We start from the raw sequence: 10000 nt of genomic DNA on the forward strand, positions 1-10000 counted from the left end.
CCCGAGGGACTGGAAGGGCAAGTGGAAGACGACAGCCCGTCCAAAGAAATGCTTCCTGTGCGCAGGAGACCACATGTCATATGAATGTCCCATGAGAGCTAAACTTAATTCTCTCCTGACCGAACCTGATGAAAGCCAAGAAGAGCCACACATGGGTTCCATTAGTCTCAATGCTCTCAAGGGAACTCAACCCACCAAACTCAGGAAAGGAAGGAGTCTTATGTATGTTGACATCCTACTTGGTGGGAAAGCTACTAGGGCCATGACCGATTTGTAGGGTTTTATACCCTTCTACTAGTGTTTATAGCGGAAATATGACATCTAATGTCTACACTAGTATTCCCAGGATCACATGCAAAACTAGTAATTAATCTAATGGAGATAGTGGATTACCTTAATCGCTTTTCCCTCAAACTAGTTGAATTGATTGAAGAAGACCAAGAGCTTCAAGTGTAGCTCCTCTACTTGGGACACGAGCAATCAATTTGATCTCCCACCTTGTTGTATAGCTAGCACACCAATGGTGGTTGGATAATAAGAAGACCTTCTTCTTGCTTGACTAGATAGATAGTTAATGGGAATTAGCTCACTTTCTCCTCTCTACTTGATGTGGTAGAGTAAGAAAGCTTAAAGAGAAATTCCACACCTTATTCTCTGCCCTAAGAGTGTTTATATAGAACCCTAATAAGAATCCACCTCCTTTTAGGTTTCCCAAAACACCCTTTAGAATAAGATTTAGGGAAATAGTCGAAAATAGCAACTATTGGTATTTTCTCAATTCCCTAAGGAGATGACGTCCAAACCCAGCCAAAATTGGCAGATTTAATGTTCATAACATAAGGAAACGTCCCTCCAAAAATCAGCCCAATCCGAGCCCTAAAAGTGCCCGAATCGGCCTAGGCCCAAAAACCCTGCTTTTGGCCTTTTTGTACTATCTTTGCCTAATTCCTTTTTAGGCCTATGAGATATGTTTATGGGACACTCCCATGATTATATCTCACTCCCACTAGTCATATCCTAGATCAATTTGTCACTCTTATGTGTAACCCGTTGTAGGATCCGATCGAAGTTAGCCGCGAATTACTTCGTAATTCGACGATCGTAGTTGGTCTCTAGCTACAACTCTACGATCCCTAAATCAATCGGACTTGATGATCTTCCACATCAATTGTCCTATCCGACAAATTGTTCGCATTGTCACCTTGGTCGAAGGACATCTCCTTCAACTCCTTCAGACTCCCACTTGGACTTAGAACAAGTGCAATGCCTCGATTCCCGTGTCAATTTAGTATCCCATCTGATACGTCACGTCATTCAGACTTTCTTGATATCCGAGTACAACTGTAAAAGACAAACGATTAACTTTTAATCCGTTTGAGCGCGGCCACGCATTTTCAGTTGCTACTCATCAAGTGGCCTTGAGACACTTTGTACCTAATGTGATTAGGGTGACACAATCCATTCTTGCGCTCCCACTTAACTTCATGTCTATCCTGTCCTTCCCAGTGTCCGCCTTTATAACCTCCTTTTACGGCGCGGCGTTTAACGGAACCAAAGTCGGGCATTCCTTACATAAGATGAGTGGAGCACTCATGTTTTGAGGAATCTCTCCAATTGTCTTTATGAGAAGTATTGACGTTCATCACGAGTGATGTACTTCTCATTTGAGGGTTATCCAGTGTATAAACCTTTTACACACTCACGTAGTCGAATAGAATATACTATTCCTATAGCCCATGAAACTGCGCTATCCCATCGACTCCCGTGCTAGTCTTCGTGAGTCATTGTTGTCCATGCAATGACCTGGACCAGGGATTCGATAATAAATATTCCAAGTTCACTTAATAGGGTTTCATTCATCAGATCACGTATCTGACAAACCTATTCGGAATGTTTTATCATCAATGGACTGTCGTTTAAATACTAAACCAAATTTAGACGACTTGTGAAATAACTCTATTATTTCTGATAACGAGAGTTGTAAATCTGAGCCTCTTCCGTAAAACTCTTTTTACCCACTCAGTTTTACTCGTCGAGGTTTAAAATTATACCTCATGCCTTAGACTGTGTATGAATCTCATACTATGTCTTAGGTGACAGTTCAGTTTGACTACCGTGGTAGTCGGTTTTAAACTTTGCTAATTATCAATTAATTTGAAGACGGTTATCTTCAACCTTGATAATTTCTAATAACTTTTACTAGAGTTAAGGCTTTTAATTCTTTATGTAGTATTTGCAACAGTTCCCGGCTTAAACACTTTTAGCCTACTTTCCTTCCATGTCTGAAAGTTTGCTACGATGACATGTTCAATTTTGTACTACTTCATCCTTTAGCCTTCTAGGATGTACTAAGTAGTGTTTCGGTTTTCCAATCCGAATTCGGATGTTTAAATGCTAATCATGTCCAACATGATTGACTTTATGTTTTCGAACATAAATGTCTCTCTCATGCGTGCTAGCTCATCGGTGTCTTTTCAGACTCCGATTTTTGCAACGCCCTCTGTCATGAGTTTTTGGGTCGAAATTCTTTTAGACTTTCCGAGTCTTAGATTTTCTGTTTCGGATCTCAAGCATCTCAGCGTACTGAGTCTCTCTAATCCTATCATCCTTTTGATCTATGCTTATAGATCTTCAGATGCCCAAAATGGCATTTTATCCTTTTGTGTGTGGTCCTTTATTGAGTCAGTTCGTTACTGTTATACAACACCTTATGTCGTACTCAATCTTTTGTATGTACTCTGCATACGGACCCGGAAGGTTTGTTTACTCCCACTTACCTTCTTGAAATTTCGTGATTCAAGATTTTCTTCATTCCTCAGGAATCAAACTTCTTTGATTGCCTTTTGAATCGAAGATTCTAACTCTTGCGTGCTTTTAATCCGTCGATAGATTTCTTAAGCATGCTTGTGGACATAACTTGATTGGAAGAATCTTTATTCTTCTTGTCTCGTTTCGGGAAACATGAATGTTTCCATCCTTCTCAGTTTTCTATTTTGGAAAACCAATTTAGGTCTTCTGTTGACTTAAATTATCAAGCTTCATGTCTTGACGAGATATGGATTCCACGATGATTTTGGCTTCTAGCCAAAATCTAGAGTCAGTTTCCGTTTCTGCGCAGGTCTTTTATCTCTTCAGAAATAACCTTTATTTTCTGAGTCTTTAAGATTTTATTTTGACCTTTCAGGGCTTTTGAACAACAATTTGGAGTTATCTCAACTACTTTGAGATATTCCTTTAGAGACACTTTCACTCGCTTTGAGAGTTCTCCTGCGAATGACATTCGCTTTTGTGCGGTGGGTTTACAAGATCATATCTTTAACCTTTCCTTTTCCAAGGAGTCGCAGTTTGTTGCTCTTGGTCGAATTTAATCGTCTTGTACAAGTTTCATGATTGTTCTTCATGAAACTCCATGATTTTTCTCATGATCGAATTAAATCGACTTGTACTTTTCTCCCACTTATTCTTGTAATAATTAGTGCTTTTCTCCCAGACTACTAGGTGTGCTAATTATTAGGAGAATATTATCATGAGCAACAAACACTTTGTTCTCTTGATTGCTCGTGGAAAAAGCCCAAATTTCTTCTAAAGAAATTGCGTCAGACTTTAGCTAATTTTGTAGTGCTTTTAAAAGCTTAGCTGTTAGACGGACTTTGGTAAGTGTGAAAACAATCATTTATAGAATATGTCCCAAAATATTCGGAAGACTGGCTTAAACCCATCTTTGATCGAATTATGCATAGCAATGTTCGATTACTCCCATTGAATCCACCATCCCTCAGATGTGTTCCATGGAGCGAGTTGGGAAACGTTTTCTCAACTCCTTTGATGGTTATCTAGTATTTGACTCAAGTTTTTATCACTCCAATCTAATCGGATGACTTAAACTCTCTTGTCAAAATGATTCTTTTACTTCGGTTTGTACTTTGTTTGAACCTTTCAAACATTCCGACTTATACTTTATGATTTGTACGTTTCCATACTTCATGAAGTTGTCAGAGTACGTATTTGAAGTTTCTCTCGTTAGCTTCTGCAAGTAAACTTATAGGTCTGCATAACACTGTATGAGTCCTAATAGATTACCAGTCTCTATGCCTTTTGAAAAGGGTGACTTTGTCAATTAAGTCCTTAAGACCTAATTGACAATGCTGAAGTTTAATGAGTTTGAATCTCTTGATTTTAGCCATTATCAATGTTAACCTTCAGTTAATTTTACCACTGGTTTAAAACATCATATGTTTCTAGAAGAACAAAATAATCACTATTAAGTTCTAAGCTAGATCAGTGTCTAAAAGAAGACTTTGATCCCTTTCAGCATCCCTAGCATTACTGCTTCTGCTCCCTCTTGGATCTTTACTTCTTTTAGTCAAGTATGTAATTCCCTTAAGCTCCCACTGAGCCGCTCATCTGGTCTTAAATACCTGATGAAGGAATTTTACGATACTTGTTTTTAACTTTGTTAGCAAGGATACGGAACCGGAATTCATAATTCCATTCCTTTTGTCCTCCAGGTGCTAAAGGTAGTTTCCTTTTAAATGGTCTAGCCATTGTTTTAGAAACATTTACAGTAATGAGGAATACTCTTGATCATGTACTCGGCAACTGCTTTTCTTTGATCAAATGTTTGTCTCACTTGACTGATCCTTTTGCCCTTTTGAATCTCAAGATCTCTTTCTTAGATTCTTTGTACCAAATCTCAAGATTTAGATATTCCCGTATGTTCTGCTCAGTTTGTTCGTAACAATCTGAGTGACTCATTTAAGGTCTTATCTATCTTTGTTCAATCGATATTGAATTTGGGTGATAGATGTATTCTGTTGTCTTCCCTTAGGATGACTTTCAGATTGCCTTGGAGGTCTCGTACCTCTCCATTTATGACTTTTGTAGGAATTTCTTCCTCAGTTTGTCTTAATGGTCGTGCTAGCATCCATTGCTCTTTCAAAGAGAATGTTATACGATTGCTTGCAAAAGGCTTTTGACCTTCTCTTGTATGAGTCAACATTGGGATTGGGTATTCTAGTGACCTTTCTTTTGAATCTGAGAACTATTCTCGGATTCATTCTTCCATTCTTGGAAGTGGATCAACACCTCCCTTAGGTGTGATTCAATGTTGAAACCGTTTCTACGTGTCATCTTAAAAACTACATAAAGAAATGACAAAGTTTTAAAACTCGTTATCGTTTTTGAAAAAACTTAGTTTTCCCACATTATTCAATAAAATCGTCCCCGATTGAATAAGTGATTCCAAGACCCCAGTTCTTCGGAGTAAAGCGGACGAAGGCCCTACCCTTTGACTCCGTCGTTCCGGGTGAGTGAACTACTTCACTGATCATACCTTATGACTCTTGGTTGATAGATTTCATTAATGAATGACTAATCTATCCTTTTGCCTCGAGTATCCAAGACTCTCTTGCTGATCTCGTTGAGTAGAACCATTTAGACGTGTAGGCCTCTTCTATAGACCTACCCGCATTGTCCCAAGGTAGAGGAGGTACTCTGCGAAGGCCGACCCACCTTCCTCGAACAAGGGCGCAACGAGTGTCTTAATCTGGATAGGCGATTACTCAAGATTACTTTTGGGGACTTTTACGCTAGTCTGGCGTTTGTTATAGTGAACTATTTAGCCTAACTAACATCCACGACATAAAGCGTAAATAAGTAAGTAAATGCGCGCGAGAAAGTAAATCAAGCAGACATGGATCCTAGTATGGCCCCTAACCTAGAAGATCTAATCTCCTTTGGTTTTCTTCTTGTTTCGCCTTTTGGTTCGTCTAGATCTCCATCCTTGAACCTCCATTGATTTCTCCCACTCGCCTTTGGATTCCATCCTTGAGTTTTCTTCAATGGACTCATTGACCCTAAACTCTAATTACAAGACTCTAACGATTCGCAGATCGTATAAACTTGAAATTAAAATTAATTACAAAGCATGCACCCATCCGTGCTTAAAACAAGAATAAAGATATAAATCTATGGCCATACTAGTTTCCCGCATTCACATCACATGCAATCATATAATATATCAAGGCTAAGAATTATATATGCATGATTATCTTGGGAGATACTTTTGTTGACATCACATGTCACATTACGGACCTTAAGTCTAAATTCGAAGAATTCAACTAGTGGTGCGTTCCGGTTTTATCTTTTATGATTTCTAAAATCATCTTTAAGAAAAACTCCGTTTCGGGTTTTGAAAGCCCGGGTCAATTTCGGAAAAACATTGGTTCGATTCTTAATGATTTCATAAATCAATTTAAAGAGAAATCCGTTTTGGCCTTCTGGATGGCCCGGATTGATTTTGGAATTATTTGGTTGGAATCGGAAGAAATTTTGGCAAAAACTCCCACTCGAAAGATGGTTCCTTTTTGTGGTCCGAAAAGCCTCGAAAAAGCCCGGGACAAGTCCTAGACAAGTCCCGGCCCAAGCCCACAAAAGGGCTCGGACAAGGTCCGGACATAGCACGGCCCATAGGGCCGGCATGTCCTGGCCGAGGCCTATTAAGGCCTGGTCTCGTCCTGGCCGGAGCCAGGACGCTAGTCCATGTACCAGACGCGTCCTAGACGTGTCTGGTGCTGGACCGGACCAGCACTAGGTGTCTCGGACTAGTCCGAGACACCCAGAACCTCCCAGACGCGTCTCCAAGACGCGTCTGGTCGAGTGCTCTGGACGCGTCCTAGACGCGTCCAGGAAGCTCCCTCCGCAGCTGCTGGTCGCGTCTCCAAGACGCGTCCCAACAGCTGCTCTGGACGCGTCTTCAAGACGCGTCCAGAAGCTTCTGTCGCAGCTGCTGGTCGCGTCCTAGACGCGTCTCAGCAGCTGCTCTGGATGCGTCCAGAGGACGCATCCAGGAGCTCCCGGTCCGGCCAGGAAGCTTCCTGGCCGGACACTAGGGTTTTTCAAAACCCTAGTTTCCAAAAATTTTTTTTTTTTTTTTCTTTTGCAACTCTAAGTTGCTATTTTCCAAATTTAAAACTTTTCTTAAAATTTTGAAATCTTTTAGAACACTTCTAAAATTTTTACAAAACTTGTAGAAACTTTTAAAATTTCCAAATTTTGTTTTGAGAGTTTCCCAAAACTCAAAACACTTCTTTTTAGAACACTTCTAAAATTCCAAAAATTTTTGTTTTTCAAAAGTTTCCAAAACTTGAAAACAACTCTTAATCAAACCAATTTTGGATCAAAGTCTAGGTTTTTGAAAACTTTTTCAAAGAACAATTTTGAAATCTATTTGAAAAATTCTTGAATCCCATTCAAAATCAATCAATTTCTTATGTTTAAAACTCTTTTAAACATAACTATCAACTTAATCAAGCATGGATTAGTCCGAAATTCAATCTAATTGAGTTTTAAAACACTTTTAATCATCAATTTGATTCTTAATTTGAAATTCATTGAATCCCATTCAATATTATCAAATTGTGAGTTTAAATAGTTTTAAAACACTTTTAAAATATTTTTATAAACTCAATTTATCAAACTATCAATTATATCTAATATGAACTAGTTCGATTCTTAGCAAAAACTAGTTAATAGCAAGAGGCTCTGACGCCACTGTAGGGTTTTATACCCTTCTACTAGTGTTTATAGCGGAAATATGACATCTAATGTCTACACTAGTATTCCCAGGATCACATGCAAAACTAGTAATTAATCTAATGGAGATAGTGGATTACCTTAATCGCTTTTCCCTCAAACTAGTTGAATTGATTGAAGAAGACCAAGAGCTTCAAGTGTAGCTCCTCTACTTGGGACACGAGCAATCAATTTGATCTCCCACCTTGTTGTATAGCTAGCACACCAATGGTGGTTGGATAATAAGAAGACCTTCTTCTTGCTTGACTAGATAGATAGTTAATGGGAATTAGCTCACTTTCTCCTCTCTACTTGATGTGGTAGAGTAAGAAAGCTTAAAGAGAAATTCCACACCTTATTCTCTGCCCTAAGAGTGTTTATATAGAACCCTAATAAGAATCCACCTCCTTTTAGGTTTCCCAAAACACCCTTTAGAATAAGATTTAGGGAAATAGTCGAAAATAGCAACTATTGGTATTTTCTCAATTCCCTAAGGAGATGACGTCCAAACCCAGCCAAAATTGGCAGATTTAATGTTCATAACATAAGGAAACGTCCCTCCAAAAATCAGCCCAATCCGAGCCCTAAAAGTGCCCGAATCGGCCTAGGCCCAAAAACCCTGCTTTTGGCCTTTTTGTACTATCTTTGCCTAATTCCTTTTTAGGCCTATGAGATATGTTTATGGGACACTCCCATGATTATATCTCACTCCCACTAGTCATATCCTAGATCAATTTGTCACTCTTATGTGTAACCCGTTGTAGGATCCGATCGAAGTTAGCCGCGAATTACTTCGTAATTCGACGATCGTAGTTGGTCTCTAGCTACAACTCTACGATCCCTAAATCAATCGGACTTGATGATCTTCCACATCAATTGTCCTATCCGACAAATTGTTCGCATTGTCACCTTGGTCGAAGGACATCTCCTTCAACTCCTTCACGATTGTGGAGCCACAGATAACTTTATAGTCCCAGATGAGGCCAGAAGATTGGGACTTAAGTATGAAGGAGACGCGAGTAAGATGAAGGCAGTGAACTCGCCTCCTAAGACCGTGCATGGAGTAGCACGGAATGTACCACTAAAGATTGGCACCTGGAGTGGTACTGTGGATTTCATGGTAGCAAACATGGATGACTTCAAGGTTGTCCTTGGGTTGGATTTCATGGAGCATGCCAAAGCAACCATTAGCCCTTACTTGAATGTTGTCAGCATCCATGATGAGAAGTCACCATGTATGGTACCTGCCGTTCGAGCAAAGGCAAAGGGAGGATCTCTTTCAGCTATACAGCTTAGCAGGGGACTTGCCAAAGGAGAAGAGACATTCCTTGCCACAGTTAAAGAGGAACCTGATGGGGCAGAAGGACCAGTCCCTACTGAAGTTCAAGCAGTCCTTGAGGAGTACAAGGACATTATGCCAGATGAGCTGCCTAAGAAGCTTCCACCAAGGAGAGAGGTGGACCATGAGATCGAGTTGGAACCGGGGTCCAAGCCGCCTGCCTTGGCCCCTTACCGGATGGCACCTCCTGAGTTGGCAGAGCTGAGGAAGCAACTCAAGGAGCTACTTGATGCAGGATTCATCCAACCTTCCAAATCACCTTATGGGGCGCCAGTGCTCTTTCAGAAGAAACACGATGGGAGTCTACGTCTATGCATCGACTACCGAGCACTGAACAAGGTGACAGTAAAGAACAAATACCCTATCCCTCGGGTGGAAGACTTGTTTGATCAACTAGGTGGTGCAAGGATCTTCTCAAAGCTAGACTTGAGGTCAGGCTACTATCAGGTACGAATAGCCAAAGGAGATGAGCCCAAGACCACTTGTGTCACCAGGTATGGAGCTTATGAATTTTTAGTTATGCCCTTTGGTTTAACAAATGCTCCTGCCACATTCTGCACCCTTATGAACAAGGTATTCCATCCTTACTTAGACAAATTCGTAGTTGTTTACCTTGATGATATAGTAATATATAGTCGTACCATGGAGGAGCACCTTAAACACCTACGAATTGTCTTTCAAGTACTAAGGGAGAACTCTCTCTATGTCAAAAGAGAGAAATGTTCCTTTGCTTCCACCAAGGTTGCCTTCCTTGGTCATTGGATAGGAGAAGGGAAAATATGGATGGATCAGAAGAAAATACAAGCCATTCAAGGTTGGGAGGAGCCAACCAAAGTGACCCAACTAAGGTCCTTCTTGGGGCTTGTTAACTATTACCGGCGGTTCATCGAGGGATATTCCAAAAGAGCTGCCCCACTCACTGATCTTCTGAAGAAGAACCAAGCTTGGTTGTGGACTGATAAATGCCAAGCTGCCTTTGATGATCTAAAGCAAGCTGTTATGAAAGAGCCTGTACTTAGCTTGCCAGACCATACTAAACCTTACGAGGTATATACAGATGCTTCTGACTTTGCTATTGGAGGTGTTCTT

This window comes from Eschscholzia californica, unplaced genomic scaffold (genome assembly GCF_041429995.1).
Source record: "Eschscholzia californica isolate CP2 unplaced genomic scaffold, dmEscCali1.0.p SCAF_39, whole genome shotgun sequence".
Classification (NCBI taxonomy): Eukaryota; Viridiplantae; Streptophyta; class Magnoliopsida; order Ranunculales; family Papaveraceae; genus Eschscholzia; species Eschscholzia californica.